A 21,494-nucleotide genomic window follows, 5' to 3' on the forward strand; every position below is an offset into this window, starting at 1 on the left:
ACCCCCATCAGCTTGGGCAACAGTACTAAGTAGCCCCTGCCAGAGTCCCTCAATTGCACCCACTGTGGCTCGCCTGTTGGTGGGGAGTTCAAGGAAACAAGAAACAAGGGGTTGTACAGGAATTAAGATTTTGTTAGCCACATGTCCTCCAGCCATAGGAGCAAGGATGTCCTACCTTAACTATAAGTCTTCTGGAATCTGAGACTGAGCTGTGTGAGCTTTCTGCAGAGTTTGTTTTTGCTGTCCCAGTTTCTGGAACGCTGGGCTTCTTGTCACTTCCGCTGTGCTGGGTTTTCTTTGCATTCATCTTCCACCGTGGGAGCTTTTGCCAAGTGGGGCTTCTGTTGTGCTTGGCCTCCACCTTGTGGGAGCCGAGCCGAGGTTGTTTCAGCCAGGTTAAATCCAAGTCACCACACCATATACGTCCAGAGAGTTTGTAATTTCCTCGGTTCTGTCTTGTCGCAGCAGAAATTTGAAGCAACAGATAGACCAGTGTTATAGCTCAGTTCTATTTAGCAAGTAAAGGAAAATGCATTCTCGAGGTGTTAGGGTGGGTCGACCCAAAAGATGAGAATGGAAGCCAGAGGCTCAATTTTGGCTCCTCTTTTTATGTTTTTTTTTTTCCTCCCCCTGAGCCTGCCCTATGTAAATTAGGCTAGCCAGGAGGGCTGTTTGTTTCATTGAGGTTCTCACTACAGTCCTTTGGCCTTCCTTTGTTCTGTTTTTGTGAGCTTTTCCCTTCATGGTCTTTTAGCCACCACCATTCTGGACTCCTTTTTCCTTTTCTAACTAACCAACAGTTTCACGATTATGAACTCTTCAAGCCTTATATTTATGTTTATGTTAATTATGTAAGGCTTTTCATACTGATAAATGAATAAGAAATAGCAAAATAAATCCTATATGTTTCCTGATCAGTATTTTGTATTTAGCATAGTTAGAGTTGAGTTCAGTTCAGTCGCTCAGCCACGTCTGACTCTTTGTGACCCCATGGGCTGCAGCATGTCAGGCTTCCCTGTCCATCATCAACTCCCAGAGCTTGCTCAAACTCATGTCCATCAAGCAGGTGTTTCTTCCTTAAGCTATTCTTTCAAAAGCCTTCTTCTGTACCTCAGTACTAATGATCATCAGCCTCTGAATTACCCAGGTGAAGTATCTAGGCATCTACTATGGTTCTTCCATTTCTTTCACCAATAACCAACATACTAGCTTCTTAACTGTCATTCTCCAAACCAAATCTTAAACTTGTCCATTTTGTTTAAATACTAGCTCAAAAAATCATCTATCACCAGAATTACTGAAAAATTTTCTTAACTGGTCTCCTTGCTATCATTCTGCTTCTAATGTATTATCCAACTAGTAGCTACAATAACATTTTATAATAGTAAACCTGATTGTATCCTTCCACCAATGGCTTCCTATCTATTCTAAATATACACTAACCCCATATCATGTTTTATTTTTATGTCTTTATTTTTTTCTTTTCTAAAAAACTAATTAATTTATTTTTTAATTGAAGGATAACTGCTTTACAGAATTTTGTTTTCTTCTATCAATTCATGTTGAAGTTTGACAGAAAATGACATGTCATGGTTTTTTAAAAGACCCAATGACCTGGCTATCTCTCAGACCTCTCTTGTGCCTGTCCCCAGCTAGTGCAACATGCTCCAAGCATGCTGCTTCTGCTTACTAGCCCTGGTCTCAGGTTCTGATTTCTAGATGCACACAATCTAGGACTCTGGCATTGCAGTTTCCCATTTTTTCTTTAAATAAGTTGTGATGCTTATATTTTATAAAGTTAATTAATACACCAAATACACACTTCTCTTTTTAATTTTGCCTATATTAATGTGTCCATTCTATACTCTGAAAAGTTAGTTATTTTCAGACTTATGAGGTAGGAAGGGGCTTCCCAGATAGCTCAGCTGGTAAAGAATCTGCCTGCAATAAGGTGACCTGGGTTTGATCCCTGCGTTGGGGAGATACCCTGTAAGAGAGCATGGCAACCCACCTCAGTATACTTGCCTGGAGAATCGCCATGGACAGAGGAGCCTGGCAGGCTGCTGTTCATCGGGTGGCAAAGAGTCAGACATGACTGAACGACTAAACACACACACATGAGGTAGTAAACTGATCGTCGGGAAAGGAAATGATAACCCACTCCAGTATTCTTGCCTGGAAAGTTTCAAGGACAGAGAAGCCTGGTGAGATGCAGTCCAAGGATTGCAAGGAGTCACACACACCTAAGCACACAGGCGCAAGGTCTTTACTAGAAGTGTCATCAGTAGTGCTAGCCTGAAGAGAGAGAGGGCTTCATTTGTCCATTTGTTTCCCCTCCCACAGCCCTATCAGCAGAATAAAGGTAGGAAATACAGCTAACACCAACGAAAACTATGGACTCAGTCATGAGAACAGAATGTGTTCTTTGATAGAGTCAGAGAGGGGACAGAGAATGAAGAAAGAGTTACCATACATATTCAACCTTTCCCTTGCTAAGAAATAATGGCAAATTTACATGTAAGATTTTATGTGCTTTGATAGCAAATTTTAGATGCTTTGTCAGATTTCTGTGTCTCAGTCTGAAGAACTATATACCGACTCTCCTAAAGAGCTTAAAGTTACAACACCAATTTTATTGCTTAGGATAAATTAATATTCTAGTTTAGGAAGTCTTAAACTAATTTATTCAAACTAGTTATATATATATATATATATATATATATATATATATATATATATATATATGTAGTCCTGTAGGGTGTGTATTTTATTCTTTTACCTATTATTTGCCTTCTGCACTTTTTAACTATCTTTGGTGCCACAAGGTGAGATTTTATCAGTACTTTTTTGGGTTCAAAAAGAAAAGCCCCTAAGTGTACATAAAAAATATATAAACATATACCATATACCTGTAAGTATAAAGGATTTCCTGGTGATATATATTTAGATATAGAGGTTCTGCCATTAGAAATTAATAGTAATATAATTTCTCTGAAAGATAACTATTCACTGATATCATAAATTAAGAGTAAGTAAAAGCTAATATAAAAGCATAATGATCATCAGAGAACATTTAATATGAGAAATGCATAATATTAAATGAAGTGCTTCATTCATACTTGTCAGTCAGTAAACCTTAAAGGTGTGAGATAGTAAACTTATTTCTGAAAAGTACCATGATCATTAAAGTCTTATTGAAATTTATAAGCTAGAATATTTCTGCTAAACCCAAAAGTCAGCTCAACTATTGAGTATCATTTATATTATACTATACCCAGAGTGAAGATATTAAAGTAAAAAGCCAGTTTCATTTAGTACTAATGAATAATATGCCCCATACATGAGACAGACAATGAAAGTAAAAATCACTCAGTCGTGTCCGACTTTTTGAGCCTCCCTGGACTATAGTCCATGAAATTCTCCAGGCCAGAATACTGGAGTGGGTAGCCTTTCCCTTCTCCAGGGGATCTTCCCAATCCAGGGATCAAACCCAGGTCTCCCATATTGCAGGTGGATTCTCCACCAGCTGAGCCACAAGGGAAGCCCAAGAATACTGGAGTTGGCAGCCTTTCTCTTTTCTAGGGGATCTTCCCAACCCAGGAATTGAACTGGGGTCTCCTGCATTGCAGGTGGATTCTTTACCAACTGAGCTATGAAGGAAGCCCCAGAACTAAACTAAACTCTAGGTTTTATAATTTGCAAATTATTTTAGAATATAGGCACATATCTATCCATTCATTATCTAACATGCATATGTATATTTGTAAATTCAGATGTTTAAAATAATAGCAGATTAACATTTGTTCTGGGATAGATTTATTCATCAATTGCTTTCATTTCCCTATTGCAATGCTCAGAACCCAGTAGAATCAATAAGTATTTATTGATGTAAATAAATAAATAAGTAAATAAAGTAAATAATTAATAAATAAATAAATAAAGTAAATAAATAAATAAATAAATAAATAAGTAAATTAGTTAAAGCTGAATTCCTGAATATTTTGTTTTCCTCTTCAGGTATGTCTGTGAGTTAACTAGTTTTTATAAAGAGTTTATAACTTAGCTTAACTAGTTTTTCTAAAGTTAATTTACTTCAGACACAATCAAGTAATGTTGTATAGAACCCACGTTAGGGAATGATTTCCATCTAAAATTAATAATCTAGAATGAAGATGACTGCATTATATGGGCCAAATACTTGAAAGATTTCTGATTTTTGGTACTCTAATTATAATGGTCAGACTTGTCAGTAATTGTTTACTTGGTGAGCAGCATAATGTCATGGTTTTTATTTCAAGAACAAACATTAAACTTTGAAGTGTGAAAATACTATTCTTTTCAGTTGTTATTGTTGTTCAGCCACTCAGTCCTGTGTGACTCTGCAACTCCACGGACTGCAGCATGCCAGCCTTCCCTGTCCTTCACTATCTCCCAGAGTTTGTTCAATTCATGTCCGCTGAGTCGGTGATGCCATCCAACCATCTCATCCTCTGTTGCCCCTTTCTCCTCCTGCCATCATGTTTTCCCAGCATCACAGTCTTTTCTTGGGTTTTCACATCTGGTAGACAAAGTATTGGATCTTCAGCTTCAGCAGCAGAAAACCAACCTGTTTCTTAATATACTGTCTAGGTTTGTCATAACTTTTCTTCCAAAGAGCAAACATCTGTTAATTTCCTGGTTGCAATCACTATCTGCAGTGATCTTGGAGCCCAGGAAAATAAAGGTATAGGTGCATTTTCAAAAACAGTCTCTCCATTTCCCCCTAATAATAGGATATATTATATTGAAATAAATTATATTGGATACAAACTGAAATGGCTCTAACAACTAAAAGTCAGCCTACTTCCAAGAGCTAATTCAGGACTATCAATATTTTAGACAACTTGAAAATGTCTGACATCAAGCTTCCACATTTAACATTTTACTAACAAATATATGCACTAGGTAGTCTTGATATTTGATAGGAAAATGATGATAGTTATGACTTTTTCATATATCCATCTGAGAATTAGCTTATAAATTTTCATCCAACATTTCTTCTACTCTGTCTTTCTTTGACAATACCTGTACATACACTCCACTTCCATGATGTCATCTTTTAACTCATGTGAAATTACTGATTTCTGATCAAAATGGAAATCACCCAGAAGAAAAATTGCTATATAAATTAAATTGGCATTTATATATATATATATTTATATTGGCATTCTCAAATTCTTTTATATTAATTCTCATTTAACCCACTATTAAATACAATCTTTCCCCCTAGATAAAATTTTTGAAGTTGTTCAAGGTACCTATTTTTTTTTTACATATTTCTGGTAAAATGATGCTCATTTTTACTAAATTATTTTTCACTTTTTAAGAAAGCAATATTATTAAGCCATACATTTACTATGAATTAAAAACCCAACTGTATCATTGGAAGTTGAGAATATCAGATATGTTAAGTTGGTTCTGTTAACATTTCTATACAATATGTTGTTTAATTTATAATTTATTATATGTATATGTGCATAGGGTAGAAAATGTATAAAATAAAAGTATAAGAAACCACATTAAAAATAAGCTATAATCCCAGTGCCTAGTGTCAGAGTTTACCTTGGGAATATTTCTTCAAAATTGTTTTTTCTGTTATATAATTCTTTATTTTCAAATCATTATATACATCTATACTTTTATGAAAACTAAATATGGATAAACATCAATTATATATAGCCAATATTAACATATTTGTAAAATTTCATGATGATATAACCTCAAGTGTACAGAGGAATTATAAGACTATTATGAAAAAATGCTATATATCCTTTACCTAGACTGACCAATTATAATAATTTTGCTTATTCACTTTATCAGTACTCTTCTTCCTTTTCTTCTCTCTGTCTCTTACTCTTTTGCTTTCCCTCTCTCTCTTTCTTAATAGATAGGTAGATAGATAGATACAGATACAGATTCATATAGGCTCCTCTGTCCATGGGATTCTCCAAGCAAGAATACTGGAGTGTATTGCCATTTCCTTCTCCAACCATATTGCATAGTCATAGTACAATTATTAAAACCAGAAATTGTATTATTAATAGGATGTTATAACTTAAGCTATAATATATAGTTAAATTGTATGAGTTGTCTCACTAATATTCTTTATAATTGTTTTATTAGCTTGTCCAGAATTAAATTCATAATTGTTGTTGATTAGTCTCTAAGTCATGTCTGACTCTTTTGCAACCCCATGGACTGTGGCCTGCCATGCTCCGCTGTCCATGGGATTACTAGGCAAGAATACTGGAATGTGTTACCATTTACTTCTCCAGAGGATCTTCTCAACCTAGGGATCATGCATTGGCAGGCAGATTCTTTATCACTGAGCCACCAGAGAAACCCCAAGTTCACAGTTACTCATTGCATTTGACCTTTATTTCGCTTTATCAGTTAATTTCAAATTGTTTCATCTCAAGTTTATTTCAATGAACAGCTTTAATTTTGAATAGACTCTTTTTTTCCCCTTTTTTGTTTATCTCAAGGAAATATTTATTGTAAACTAGACACCTTGGATAGTACACAATAGAAACTGTTTTGTTTTATAACCCACAATATTCTCGTCTTGTAGGCATTAACTTGACTAAACTCAACTCTGCCTTTCTATGGCAGACATATCCTAGAATGGCCCCATGTTCATGCCTGGATAATCCATTTGAGAAGAATCTGTGACTTACTTCTAACCAATAGAATATGGCAAAGTAGATGAGATATCACTTCCTTCATTATGGTTCATTGTGTGGCTAAAATGATATGGTGTCATACCCATTATCTTATCTTATATAGAACTCTGTCTTAGACTAGGAAGACGCTCTCTTGCTGGTCCTGGGAAGCAAACTGCCTTATTACAGGAAGTGTTTTATGTTAGGAAAGTTCAGGTGAACTCTGGGATCTGAGAAAAATTTCTAAGAAATTAATCCTGACCAAAGAAAGAGTGAGCTTAGGAGATGACTTCGTTCTTCAAAGGATACTCTGGCTCCAGCTGATGCTTTGTAGCCTGTGAGACCCTAAGCAGAGGGTCCAGCTAAGCTATGACCAGGCTTCTGAGTTATAGAAATTGTGAGATAACAAATGAGTATTTTTTAAACAGCCCAAGTTTTTAGTAATTTGTTATGCTGTGACAGAAAACAAATACACATCCTTGCAGTAGGTCACAATCAAAAGTCTCCATTTCCTCAGCCTGACCATGGATGCCACCTTCCACCAGAAACTTCAGAATGTCTTATTCACATGCATGCTTCTGAGGTCAGCTGAAGCCTTGAGGTTTCTTTACTAGAAGATTCTTTCCAGGATTTCCCCTTGCTTCTTCAGGTTCTTTGACAATTTTAAATTCATTCCAAAGACTTCTTAATCAAACACTTATCTTTTCCTTTGAATTCTAGTTGCCTTGCCATGAAAAGCCATACAAATGCAAGTCTTTCCTACTGCATTATCTTTGTTTTAATAGGGAAGGCCTCTTTGCTCCCAAGTTTCTGGCTACTTTAGTATATCTCTAACTCCTTCGAATAGTAGAATTTTTAAAAATTTTCCAAATTTATATTTAATATCTGAAGAATCTTTAGTCTCAAACAAGCTATTTTTATAGTTTCCAAAAGTCAGTACCTATCACTAATATCCTGATATATATGTATATGTCTCCATTATTTTTCCAAATATACATATTGTGAAGTAAGTCAATTTAACAAGTTTGCAATTTTAAAAACTCATCAAAAACTTACTGGAAAGGGAAAAGGGACATCAAAATAAAATATTCAGTGGAAATAAAAATAAATCAGGATTTCTATTCCTAATGAAGATATAAACACAAAAATGATCCGAATAATGGATTTGCTACCACTGAACCAAAATGAGAAGAGAATTGTGAATACCAATTTTAAATATTTCTTGGAGAAAACCTTTTGGCTGGGTAAATGCGGAGAAAAAAAGTAGTAACTACCCTGGAAAACAGAACACTCAGCTCAAAGATTTCCAGATATAAGTAGAAATATAGCTCTGAAATCATGAGAACTAGCTGGCAATAGAAGAATATTCAAAAAAGATTTTAAAATAAGTTCAGTAGATTGTTCAAGGCTTTTGCTTGGAGACAGTCATTTAATAAATGTGGGCTATCGCAGAAAATAGTACAGAGGATTCACAGATCACTTAGAAGGTATACAGTATTTAAGTAAGAGCTAAATACTATGATATGTATTACATATACACTTAGATGGAGTATAGTATTTAAGTAAGTCCTAAAGCTTTAAGTAAAGGCTCAAGAACTAAATTTTCCACCTCTAGTACCTTTGTGATATTGAAGAAGTAACTAACTACTTGAAAGTTTAGTTGATTTATCTGCCAGATAAAGTTGATTAATCTGATAAATCAAATAGATTTATGATAGATGGGAAAATAAAAAATATCTGTACCATATGATTATTCTAAAGATTAATTGAGAAATTAGTGCAAAACATGAAGCATATGTAGTCAGTCACTCAGTCGCGTCTGACTCTTTTTGATCCTATGGACTATAGCCTGCCAGGCTCCTTTGTCCCTGGGATTTCTCAGGGAAGTATCAAGAATACTGGAGTGGATAATTACAATTGTTATGTCCTCCTCATGTACTGATCCCTTGATCATTATGTAGTGTCCTTCCTTATCTCTTATAATATTCTTTATTTTAAGGTCTATTTTGTCTGATACGAGGATTGCTACTCCAGCTTTCTTTTGCTTCCTATTTGCATGAAATATATTTTTACATCCTCTCACTTTTGGTCTATATGTGTCTTTAGGTATGAAGTGGGTTTCTTGTAGAGAGCATGTATATAGGTTTTCTTTGGTATCCATTCAGCCAGTCCGTGTCTTTGGTTGGAGTGTTTAATTCATTTACATTGGTACCTTATTTTTGACATAGGAGGCAAGAATACACAATGGGGCAAAGACAGCCTCTTCAATAAATGGTGCTGGGAGAACTGGACAGCTACATGGAAAAGAATGAAATTAGAATATTTCCTAACACCATGCACAAAGATAAACTCAAAATGGATAAAATATCTAAATGTAAGGCCACAACTATAAAACTTTTAGAGGAAAACTTAGGCAGAACACTCAGTGATATAAATCAAGCAAGATCCTCTATGATATCCTCCTCCTAGAGTAATGGAAATAAAAACAAAAGCAAGCAAGTGGGGCATGATTAAAATGTTTTGCACATCAAAGGGAAACTATAAGCAAGGTGAAGAGACAACTCTCAGAAGGGGAGAAAATAATAGAAAATGAAACAACTGACAAAGGATTAATTTCCAAAATATGCAAGCAGCTAATACAACTCAATGCCAGAAAAACAAACAACCCAATCGAAAAGTGTGAAATAGACCTAAACAGACATTTTTCCAAAGAAGACATACAGATGGCTAACAAACACATGAAAAGATAATCAACATTACTCATTGTTCAGTTCAGTTCAGTTCAGTCACTCAGCCATGTCCAACTCTTTGCAACCTCATGAATCACTGCAGGCTAGGCCTCCCTGTCCATCATCAGCTCCCAGAGTTTATTCAAACTCATGTCCATCGAGTCGGTGATGCCATCCAACCATCTCATCCTCTGTCGTCCCCTTCTCCTCCTGCCCTCAATCCCTCCCAGCTTCAGAGTCTTTTCCAATGAGTCAACTCTTCACATGAAGTGGCCAAAATATTGGAGCTTCAGGTTCAGCATCAGTACTTCCAATGAACACCCAGGCCTGATCTCTTCCAGGATGGACTGGGTGGATCTTGCAGTCCAAGGGACTCTCAAGAGTCTTCTCCAACTCCACAGTTCAAAAGCATCAATTCTTCAGCGCTCAGCTTTTTCACAGTCCAACTCACATCCACACATGGCCACTGGAAAAACCATAGCCTTGACTAGACAGACCTTTGTTGGCAAAGCAATGTCTCTGCTTTTTAATATGCTATCTAGGTTGGTCATAACTTTCTTTCCAAGGAGTAAGCATCTTTTAATTCCATGGCTGCAATCACCATCTGCAGTGATTTTGGATTCTATTTCCCTTGGGAAAATCATGGAATAATGTACAAACTTGAACCCAATTTCTAGTTTATACCAGATGTTTGTATGTGGTCTTCTGGACTGACTTAGAACATTTTATTCACTGTTTCAGTTCTATGGATTTCTGTGGTGAGTCTGCTGAAGTTTGCAATTTCTCTTTAAGTCATATAATATAAAATACCTTTTTAATGCTAATATTTAGGAATACTTTCCATTTATTTTCCTCAGTTAACCATGTATCCAATGGTGATTTTTGTCCCTGCTCATCTCCAGCAAATTTTTGTCCTAATAGTTATAACTGTTGAAACAAAGAAATTGAAAAGTTCAAATGGTAGACAAATAAGAATCAGTTCAATAGATAGTTTGCAGGAGTTTTGTGCCAACAGGTCTGTGTTTATTATTTTTGAAAACTCATTTCCCAGGGTTACTGTTAGAATTAAAGTACATAGACGTCTTCTCTACAAGATAAAGGTGACCTTCTGTCTGAAGTTGGGGTTATAGCAACAATCTGGAGCTGGCTGAGAATCTGTATGTATGTGTGCAGCTGAAGAAAGAGACTTTAATTCTTTATCAACTTCACATTTAAGAGAAATGTCTGCCAGGATTTTTGTAATAACTTAACTTTAGTTTATTATTTTCCCCATAAGTTTTATCCCATATATATATGGGATTTATATATATATATATATATATATATATATATATATATATATATATAAATCCTTGATTAAATATGAACTTTCATTAACATAAATTAGGCAGAAATGTTATTTGAGCAACTGACAGTTTAAAGAAGTATAATTAATGTATTTGTCTATTCATCATGGATATTAGTGAGGGTTTTGATTTAGCTGTTTCACATTTTTTTTAATGTAAAGTGAGAAAGAAAGTGCAAAATACAACTATTTGCACATCAATTATACAGCAAAGCCAGCTACTTACAATACAGTGCAGAATCTAAGCATAAACAAAATGGTTTGGATGGGAGTAATCAAATTCCAGGTATTATATCCATATAGTATCATGAACTATATTTCTTACATGCATGCCTTTCTTGTAACCAAGTAGTCCAGAGAATAACCAATTAAACATTGTATTGTGCTTATATTGATGCGCGTTTAGAATGAAATTTTTTAAGAAAATGGACACCTCAATAATGGTCTTAGAAACACCATTACCAAAATTTTTCCTAAAATGCATAATAATATTCATTAATGGGAGCTTCCCCAGGTCGCTCAGTGGTAAAGAATCCACCTGCAATGCAGGAGCCACAGGAAGCATAGATTTGATCCCTGGCTTGGGAAGTTCCCCTGGAGGAGGGCCATGGCAACCCATCTAGTATTCTTACCTGGAGAATCCCACTGATAGAGGAGCCTGGAAGGCTACAGTCCATGGAGTGGCAAAGAATCAGACACGAATGAAGCACCTGAGCACACACACATTCATCAATGGAGACAGTGAAAAAATACATGCTTAACACTCACACATCCACTCAGAGAGAGATATAAACTTTTGGACTTTATTTGTATTAGGTTATAAATATTCTATAAGTATTCATCATTGAAAAACCCTAGTCCAAAAATGTTTCAGTGTAATGTGAGTAGGCAAGAGACCCTGAGTCCTCAAATCAGATTGATGACAGAGGCCCACATGACAACTATGAAAAGGGAATAAGATGCGGCACCCTGTGACTGGACATCACATGTCCTCATAGCTGTGGGCATCAGAGGCTAAAATGTCTGTAGTGTCCTTGCGTTATTTCTCTTGCTGCCTTTGGGTTTCCCTAGAGGATCCTTTGTAAGTGTGATATGAGTCTTACAGGTCTTTCCAGATGCAGTTCAGTTCAGTTCAGTCACCGAGTCATGTCCTACTGTATGCGACCCCATGGACTGCAGCATGCCAGGCTTCCCTGTCCATTACCAACACCCAAGCTTGCTCATACTCATGTCCATTAAGTCACTGATGCCATCCAACTATCTCATCCCCTGTTTTCCCTTTTACCTCCTGGCTTCAGTCTTCACCAGCATCAGGGTCTTTTCCAGTGAGTTAGTCCTTCAACTCAAGTGGCCATAATATTGAGGCTTCAGCTTCACACCAGTCCTTCCAATAAATTTTCAGGACTGATTTCTTTCAGGATGGGTTGGATTGCTCTCCTTGGAGTCCAAGGGACTCTCAAAAGTCTTCTCTAACATCACAGTTCAAAAAAATCCATTCTTCGGGGCTCAGCTTTCTTTATGGTCCAACTCTCACATCCATACATGACTACTGGAAAAACAATAGCTTTGACTATATACACTTTTGTTGGCAAAGTAGTGTCTCTGCTTTTTATAGGCTGTCTAGGTTTGTCATAACTTTTCTTCCAAAGAGCAGACGTCTTTTAATTTCATGGCTGCATTCTTCATCTGCAGTGAATTTGGAGCCCCCAAAAATAAAGTTTGTCTCTGTTTCAGTTGTTTCTCTATCTATTTGTTATGAAGTGATGGGACTGGATGACATGATCTTCCTTTTTTGAATGTTGAATTTTAAGCTTGCTGTTTCACTCATGAACAGTAAGAAAAGGCAAAAAGATATGACACTGAAAGATGAACTCCCCAGGTTTGTAGGTGCACACTTTGCTACTGGAGATCAGTGGGGAAATAACTCCAGAAAGAATGAAGAGACAGAGCAAAAGCAAAAACAACACCCAATTGTGGATGTGACTGGTGATGGAAGTAAAGTTCAATGCTGTAAAGAGCAATATTGCATAGGAACCTGGAATGTTAGTCCATGAATCAAGTTCAATTGGAAGTGGTCAAACAGGAGGTGGCAAGAGTGAACATTGACATTTTAGGAATCTGTGAACTAAAATGGATGGAATGGGTGAATTTAACTCAGATGACCACTATATCTACTACTGTGGACAAAAATCCCTTAGAAGAAATGGAGTAACCATCATAGCCAATAAAAGAGTCTGAAATGCAATATTTGAAAGCAATCTCAAAAAGGACAGAATGATGTCTGTGCGTTTCTAAGACAAACCACTCAATGTCACAGTAACCCAAGTATATTCCCCAACAAGTGATGATAAATAAGTTGAACGGTTCTATGAAGACCTACAAGACCTTCTGGAATTAATACTCAAATAAGATGTCCTTTTCATTATAGGGGACTAGAATGCAAAAGTAGGAAATCTAGAGATACCTGGAGTAACATGCAAACTTGGCCTTGGAGTATGGAATGAAGCAGGGCAAAGACTAATAGAGTTTTGCCAAGAAAACGCACTGGTCATAACAAATACCCTCTTCCAACAACACAAGAGAAGATTCTACACATGGAAATCAACAGATGGTCAATACTTAAATTAGATTGATTATATTATTTGCAGCCAAAGATGGAGAAGCTCTATAGAGTCAGCAAAAACAAGACCAGGAGTTGACTGTGGCACAGATCATGATCTTATTGCCAAATTCAGACTTAAATGGAAGAAAGCAGGGAAAACCAGTAAACCATTCAGGTATGACCTAAATCAAACCCCTTACGCTTATACAATGGAAGTGAGAAATAGATTCAAGGAATTAGATATTATAGACAGAGTGCCTGAAGAATTAGGGTTGGAGGTTCATGACATTTTACAGGAGGCAGGGATCAAGACCACCACCAAGAAAAAGAAGTGCAAAAAAGCAAAATGTTTGTCTGTGGAAGCCTTACAAATAGCTGTGTAAAGGAGAGAAGCAAAAGACAAAAGAAGGAAGGAAAGATATTCCCATTTGAATGCAGAGTTCCAAAGAATAGCCAGGAGAGATAAGAAAGCCTTCCTCACTGATCAATGCAAAGAAATAGCAGAAAACAATAGAATGGGAAACACTAGAGATCTCTTCAAGAAAATTAGAGATACTGTTAGTCCTTTAATGGACCGGAACCTGGTGGTCCGGAGAGTAAGAGAGAGAAAGAGGCTGGTATCCCCTGGTTTATGGGGAAAGTCAATAGAGCCCTGTTCTCAGGGCTGGCGCTGCTGCACGTGGGCACCGGGAGCCCTCTGAGTGGGTGAAGGCGCAGGGCGCCGTCTGGAGAGGGGCTTAGAAACCCGGGCAAGAAAGTGAGCTCAGCAGGCCTCCGCGCTCCAAGGAATTAGCCAGAAATAGAGGGAGAGAGAGACAGACAGACAGACAGAAACAATAGAAAGAAAGAAAGACATAGGGATCCAAGCTCTGATGGGGCAAATGTGTTTTAATCAACATGGCGTGGGCATATATACTGTCTTACCAGGTAGTTATTCTCAGTAAAGACAAAGATTAAAATTCCAGACTTACAAAACAGAAGACGATCCCTATTAAAGAGAGAGACTTGCAAACAATCACCTTTTACCATATGGCTCATAAAAAGGAAGAGGGTACTTGTCACCATAATGAGAAATGCCTGGATTCCTCAGCCCCAGGAAAGGCTGCCTATCCTCTTAATTCCTGAATATTCAAGAATCAACAAGGGCCAGAGGGTTCCTGACAGATCCACAACAGCACACAGGAAGCCTCTTGTTAAATGCTTCCTGACAAGATACCAAGCAGTATTTCAGGCACAGATGGGTACAATAAAGGACAGAAATGATATGGACTTAAAAGAAAATGAAAGTGAAAATCACTCAGTCATGTCTGACTCTTTGTGAACCCATGGACTATACAGCCCAAGGTATTCTCCAGGCCAGAATACTGGAGTGGGTATCCATTTCCTTCTCCAGAGGATCTTACCAACCCAGGGGTTGAACCCAGGTCTCCCGCATTGCAGGCGGATTCTTTACCAGCTGAGCCACAAGGAAAATATTAAGAAGAGGTGGCAAGAAAACACAGAAGAACTATACAAAAAAGATCTTCACAAACCAGATAATCACGACGGTATGATCACTCACCTAGAACTGGAAATCCTGGAATGTGAAGTCAAGTGGGCCTTAGGAAGCATCACTACAAACAAAGCTAGTGGAGGTGATGGAATTCCACTTGAGCTATTTCAAATCCTAAAAGATGTTGCTGTGAACGTGCTGCACTCAATATGCCAGCAAATTTGGAAAACTCAGCAGTGGCCACAGAACCTGGAAAAGGTCAGTTTGCATTCCAATCCCAAAGAAAGGCAATGCTAAAGAATGCTCAAACTACTGCACAATTGCACTCATCTCACACGCTAGTACGGAGAAGGCAATGGTAACTCAGTCCAGTACTCTTACCTCGAAAATCCCATGGATGGAGGAGCCAGGTAGGCTGAAGTCCATGGGGTCACACAGAGTAGGAAATGACTGAAGTGACTTAGCAGCAGCAGCAGCACATGCTAGTAAAGTAATGCTCAAAATTCTCCAAGCCAGGCTTCAACAGCACATGAACCATGAACTTCCAGATGTTCAAGCTGGATTTAGAAAAGGCGAAGGAACCAGAGATCAAATTGCCAATATCCGTTGGATCATCAAAAAAGCAAGAGAGTTCCAGAAAAGCATCTATCTCTGATTATTGACTATGCCAAAGCCTTTGACTGTGTGGATCACAACAAACTGTGGAAAATTCTGAAACAGATGGGAATACCAGACCACCTGACTTGCCTCTTGAGAAATCTGTATGCAGGTCAGGAAGCAAAATTTAGAACTGGACATTGTAAAACAGAGTGTTTCCAAATAGGAAATGGAGTACATCAAGGTTGTATATTGTCACCTTGTTTATTTAACTTATATGCAAAGTACATCATAACAAATCCTGGGCTGGATGAAGCACAAGCAGGAATCAAGATTGCCGGGAGAAATATCAATAGCCTCAGATATGCAGATGACACCACCCTTATGACAGAAAATGAAGAACTAAAAAGCCTTTTGATGAAAGAGAAAGAGGAGAGTGACAAAGTTGGCTTAAAATTCAACATTTGGGAAACTAAGATCATGGCATCTGGTCATATCACTTTATGGCAAATAGATGGGGAAACAATGGAAATGGTGAGAGACTTTATTTTTTTGGGCTCCTAAATCACTGCAGATGGTGACTGTAGCTATGATATTAAAAGACACTTGCTCCTTGGAAGAAACATTATTACCAACCCAGACAGCACATTAAAAAGTAGAGACATTATTTTGCCCGAAAAGGTCTGTCTAGTCAAAGCTTTGTTTTTTCCAGTAGTCATGTGTTGATGTGAGAGTTGGACTATAAAGAAAGCTGAATGCCAAATAATTGCTTTTGAACTGTGATGTTGGAGAAGACTCTTGAGAGTCCCTTGGACAGCAAGGAGATCTACCCAGTCCCTCCTAAAGGAAATCAGTCCTGAATATTCATTGAAAAGACTGATGCTGAAGCTGAAACTCCAATACTTTGGCCATCTGATGTGCAGAACTTATTCACTGGAGAAGACCGTGATGCTGGGAAAGATGGAAGGCAGGAGGAGAAGGGGACGACAGAGGATGAGATGATTGGATGGCATCACTGACTCAATGGACAGGAGTTTGAGCAAGTTCGGGTGTTGGTGATGGACAGTGAAGCCTGGTGTGCTGCAGTCCATAGGGTTGCAAAGATTTGGACACGACTGAGCGACTGAACTGAACTGCACTTTCACTCTCCTCTGTCATCAAGTGACTCTTCAGTTCCTCTTTGCTTTCTGCCATAGGGTGGTGTCATATGCATGTCTGAGGTGATTTATATTTCTCCTGGCAATCTTGATTCCGATTTGTGCTCTACGCAGTCCGGCATTTTGCATGATGTAGTCTGCATATATGTTAAATAAGCAAGGTGACAGTATACAACCTTGACATATTCCTTTCTGAACTTGGAACCAATCTGTTGTTCCCTTTCCAGTTCTAACTGTTGCTTCTTTTCTTCCATATAGATTTCTCAGCAGACAAGTAAAGTGAACTGGTATTCCCATCTCTTTAAGAATTTTTGACAGTTTATTTTGATCCACACATGTTTTTGGAATTCAGTTATTGAACTTTTCTTTTATTGTGGGGTTGGTAATTATTATTTTCAGTTTCTTTACATGTGGTCTGGAAACTGGACCTCCAGCTTCTATAATGGAATGTTAAATCTTCTATTATTGAAGAGAATCCCACATCAGTGTTCCAGAACTACACTGTCCAATATTGTAGCCATAGGCATCATGTGTCATGTGTCATGCCCTTGAATTTTGGTTACTATATATTTAAATGTGCTATAGTGTAAAATACAGGATTTGAAGATCTAGTTTAAAACAGAAGTATACAAAATATCTCAATGATAAGTTTACATTGTTTATATGATAAAATTTATATATGTTTTCTACATATATGAGTAAACATTAACTTTCTTTTGACTTTAAACATTGACTTTCCTTTGATTTTTTACTAGAAAAATTATTTGTAAGTGTGGCTCACATTTTATGGTTCAAGATCCACTAAAAGATGAGAGATCACAGTGTAGTATTGGCAGAATTGGGGCAGATTGCCTTCTTCTTGCCATTCTAAAGTTAATTATAGTGTTCTGTGTAGAAAACAACGAGTGAAAAATTTATATTTGCAAAATACAGACATCAGTCAGAGGGCTTTATAAGAATAAAATTTATTGCCCACAAGTAAACACAAATGAGGGTCAGCACAAAGTGACAACTACTGATGAAAACCTGCTGTTGCTTAGGCAAAATGTCTGCAGATCCACCAGCACATGCATCCATTTTGTTCCATTGTTATTTCCATTGTCCTAATAGGTCCAGGCTTCCAAAAGCTTAGTGAGCCCTACTTAAGGCCATTCTCTGAGGTAAATGATAGATAGAGATGACCATCTGGATGGCAACCCCAAGAACATAATGAAATAATGATATATGCTTCAGTAACAATGACTCAAAAGCTATCTGTCAATGCTTCATTTTCAAGTTCTACATTGGTTAGCCCCAATAAAGTAGGGACTTTTATCATTCTAGCCACTATTTAGTACTCAGAAAGTAACATAACACATATTAGATGCTCAATAAATATTTACTGAATAAAGGAATGAATTAAAACTTTTTTTTCTTGTTTGGTTCATTTAGTTTCTAACTCCATGGACTCTCTGCCTTAGAATGGGAAGTAAGATGGTCTCTATTACATGTTTATTTAAATTAAGATGATTTTCAAACTAAAGTACACTTCAATTTTCAAATTATGATCTAAATTTACATATTTTTCTTGAGATTCAGCATTTTTTCATAGCCAATAAGATAGTGTTATTGTTTAGGTTATTGGTAATCATGTAATAAATGGCCCTAAGTGGTTTATTGAAAGTAGCATTAACCAGTAAAAGTGATCCATTTAATTTTTCAAGTAATGTTAGAGTACTATCAGAGAAATTCTGTTATGGTAACCGGTATACTCTGAGCACAGTAAAATATTCTTAATTAAACTGTATTAAACAGAATTCAAGTCTTGCCAAACTGAGCCATTAACTGTAGCCACTGTAGCCTGGTAATGCACAAAGAATTAATAACAAGATGTACAGCAAATAATGATATAAACAAAGGTGGAAGAATAAAAGTGGAATAAGTCTGTAGCTATTCTATTGAGTGATGTTATGTGGTGGTTATCAGATACACTGAAAATGATATTATTTTGCAAAATAGGGAATATTCTTGTTTTCTAGATCCCAAATATGCAATAAACTGGGGCTGTCCATGTGAAGTGAAATACTAACTCAAGCCTTGAGAAGCATAGGAATGAAAATTAACAGAGCTATGAGAGTCACACAGGGAAAAAATATTCTCAATTGTGTGGTCTTTATTTCCTACATTTCCATTTATCTTATATATAGAATTGCCTTGGCCTTAGCTACTAATTCTTCTTTTATGCTTTATTGGCTTGTAGAGTTAACTCATCTGATTAAAGATTTTATTTTTCATTTTTATAATTTTAGTGCATTAGTCAAGAATCCCAATGTTTTACCTTAATCATGAGTGTTGTCATCAAGTTTCATCCTCATATTATGTAAACAAGGATAAACTATTGTAGTTTTATTAAGGAAATAGTTCTTTGATTTTTCTTCTTTCCCGTAGCTTGTGGTCAGTTTTCTTGTAAACCATATAACTTTGATTCTAATCAAGCAAATGATGTTCCTCAATCATTACTCCCTCCCTTATATCATAAGAAAATTTCAGGCTTCCATTCTTGAATTTATCCATTCTTTCATGGTGGACATGGTAAAACAAATTTGGGGATCTGAGACATTTATTGACTACACTGCTACCTGTAATTTATCAGTTTACTTTGTTTTGTCTGACATCAAGATAGATGGCTGGAGAGAAAGCATCATAAAGGAAACAATTGTTGAGGAGATAAATGGCCTGTGCAAGAACTACAAGTTTCTAGAGTATGGGGCAGAGGGCACAAAGTTACTTTGGCCAAAGCTTTTGTTTGTATCCATGTGTTCAGGCAGTGTTGGTACTCTGGGAATAGTATTCCTTAACTCATAGCTTCAACCGCTTCTCAACTTCATTCCTGTTCTCTTAGTCATGACTCCACTGAAGTATTCCTGGCCTGAAACCAGGATTCCTCTTATTCTACTGGGGGAATTATAATGCATTTTGAATTAAAGTAAGCTGTGTTTATTGAACACCAGCTTTATCTAGAAACTATCTAAGTCTTCAGAGCACTTCCTGGATTTAAGACATAGCAGCAGAAAATGGTGGCAGAGTATATGAATACTATACATAGATAAAAGATACTTTTGATAACCTGTCATATAGGCTTACATAAATCAATCTTCAATCAAGAAAAGGTAAGCAAATTAAAAAGGAAGGAAGAAAAGAAGGAAGAAGGGAGGGAGGGAAGAAAGAAGAGGATTTGTCACTCTAAAATATGCCTCTTTGCCATAAAGATCATTTTAGGCTAATGATTTTTAAGAAGCAGCAGAGATAAGAAAACTCTGAAAACAGGGTAGACATGACCCTTCTGATATTTACATTTATTAAAAAAAAAAAACTCTCTGTTTGTAAAGCTATCTCCCTCTCTGTAGCAGGAAAAGGAGGATAACCAAATCTCTAAAATTGTTACCAATGGAGAAATAACTGATATAAATCTTCACAACAACCATACCTTATTTACTCTGTTTTTTTTTTTTTTTTTTTTTTCTGGCAACCTCATTGCTGGCACCCTCATCAATATCTTTCCTTTGTCTTCAGTTGATGATTATATTTAAGATGGTGGCTTCGGTCATTTTTAAGAGTTGCTCAGTTTTGCAGGGCATCTCCCGTATGTACAGGAGGTATACTGAGGGGCTTCCCAGGTGGCAGTAATGGTAAAGAACCCTCCTGACAATGCAGGACCTAAGAGACCCAGGTTCGATCCCTGGGTGGGGAAGATACCCTGGAGGAGGGCCTGGCAACCCACTCCAGTATTCTTGCCTGGAGAATCCCACGGACTGAGGAGCTTGGTGGGCTAGAGTCCATAAGGTGGCAAAGAGTAGGACATGACTGAACAACATGGCACATGTTATTAAACTTCTGTATCTATCCTTTTAATATGCATTTTATTACAGTGTGATCTCAGCCAAGAACCTAGAAGGGTAAAGAGAAAATTATTTTTCCTCCTCTACATTAGGAAAGAAGGATGGAGCAAAATCACAACTGAAAAAAAACATAACATACAAGCAGTGAATTTCAGTTATAGTGAGGACTATAGCCTGGGAGACAGTGTCTCAGATAGCTTTGAGGAACTGTGTGTGTGTATGTATGAATTTTAAGGTTGGGAAATACATGTAGTCAAGCAAGAGATTACTGCTAACCAAACAGGACTGATATTTCAAGTTAATGATTTTAGTGCTTTGCTGTGTATGGAAAAAATCCAAGAAATTGAAGTCATTAAAATTCTTCCTTAGATATGCATCTGAACTATCTATTGTCCCCAAAGCACAGAATGTTTCATTCTGTTTTTTACCCTGAATTCCCTTCAAGGCACACTGTCCAGGATTGATCGCTGTAGATTGTGCCTTAACTCCTTGTAAAACTGAATAATGAGCAACACTCTTTGCTCTGTTCTGATTATGGAAGGAAGGAAGTTTGGATGTTTCAGAGGAGTGATGGAGTCAGAAGACTGAGGAAAATATTTACATTATGTGTTATGTACTTTATAAAAAAAGGAATGATAAAAGATTATATAATATCTGCATAGTAGCCCTAAAAGAGATTCAAAAGAGCATTGCCTCTGTTAAATATGAGAAACAGGGATAATGTGAATCATAGTGGTAATACACCTGACAACCACTGGGGGAGGAATAGGATGAAATACTAACTAGCTACATACCAAATACATAAATAAAATGCAAAAGAAGATGGAAGCAGAGGATGAGACGGTTGGATGGCATCACTGACTCAATGTACATGAATTTGAGGAAACTCTGGGAGATAGTGAAGGACAGGGAAGCCTGGCAAGTTGCAGTATAAAGGGTCCCAAAGAGTGGGATACAACTTAGCAACTGAACAACAAAAAGAAACAAACAGGT

This window comes from Odocoileus virginianus, chromosome 29, assembly GCF_023699985.2.
Source record: "Odocoileus virginianus isolate 20LAN1187 ecotype Illinois chromosome 29, Ovbor_1.2, whole genome shotgun sequence".
In the NCBI taxonomy this organism is placed as follows: Eukaryota; Metazoa; Chordata; class Mammalia; order Artiodactyla; family Cervidae; genus Odocoileus; species Odocoileus virginianus.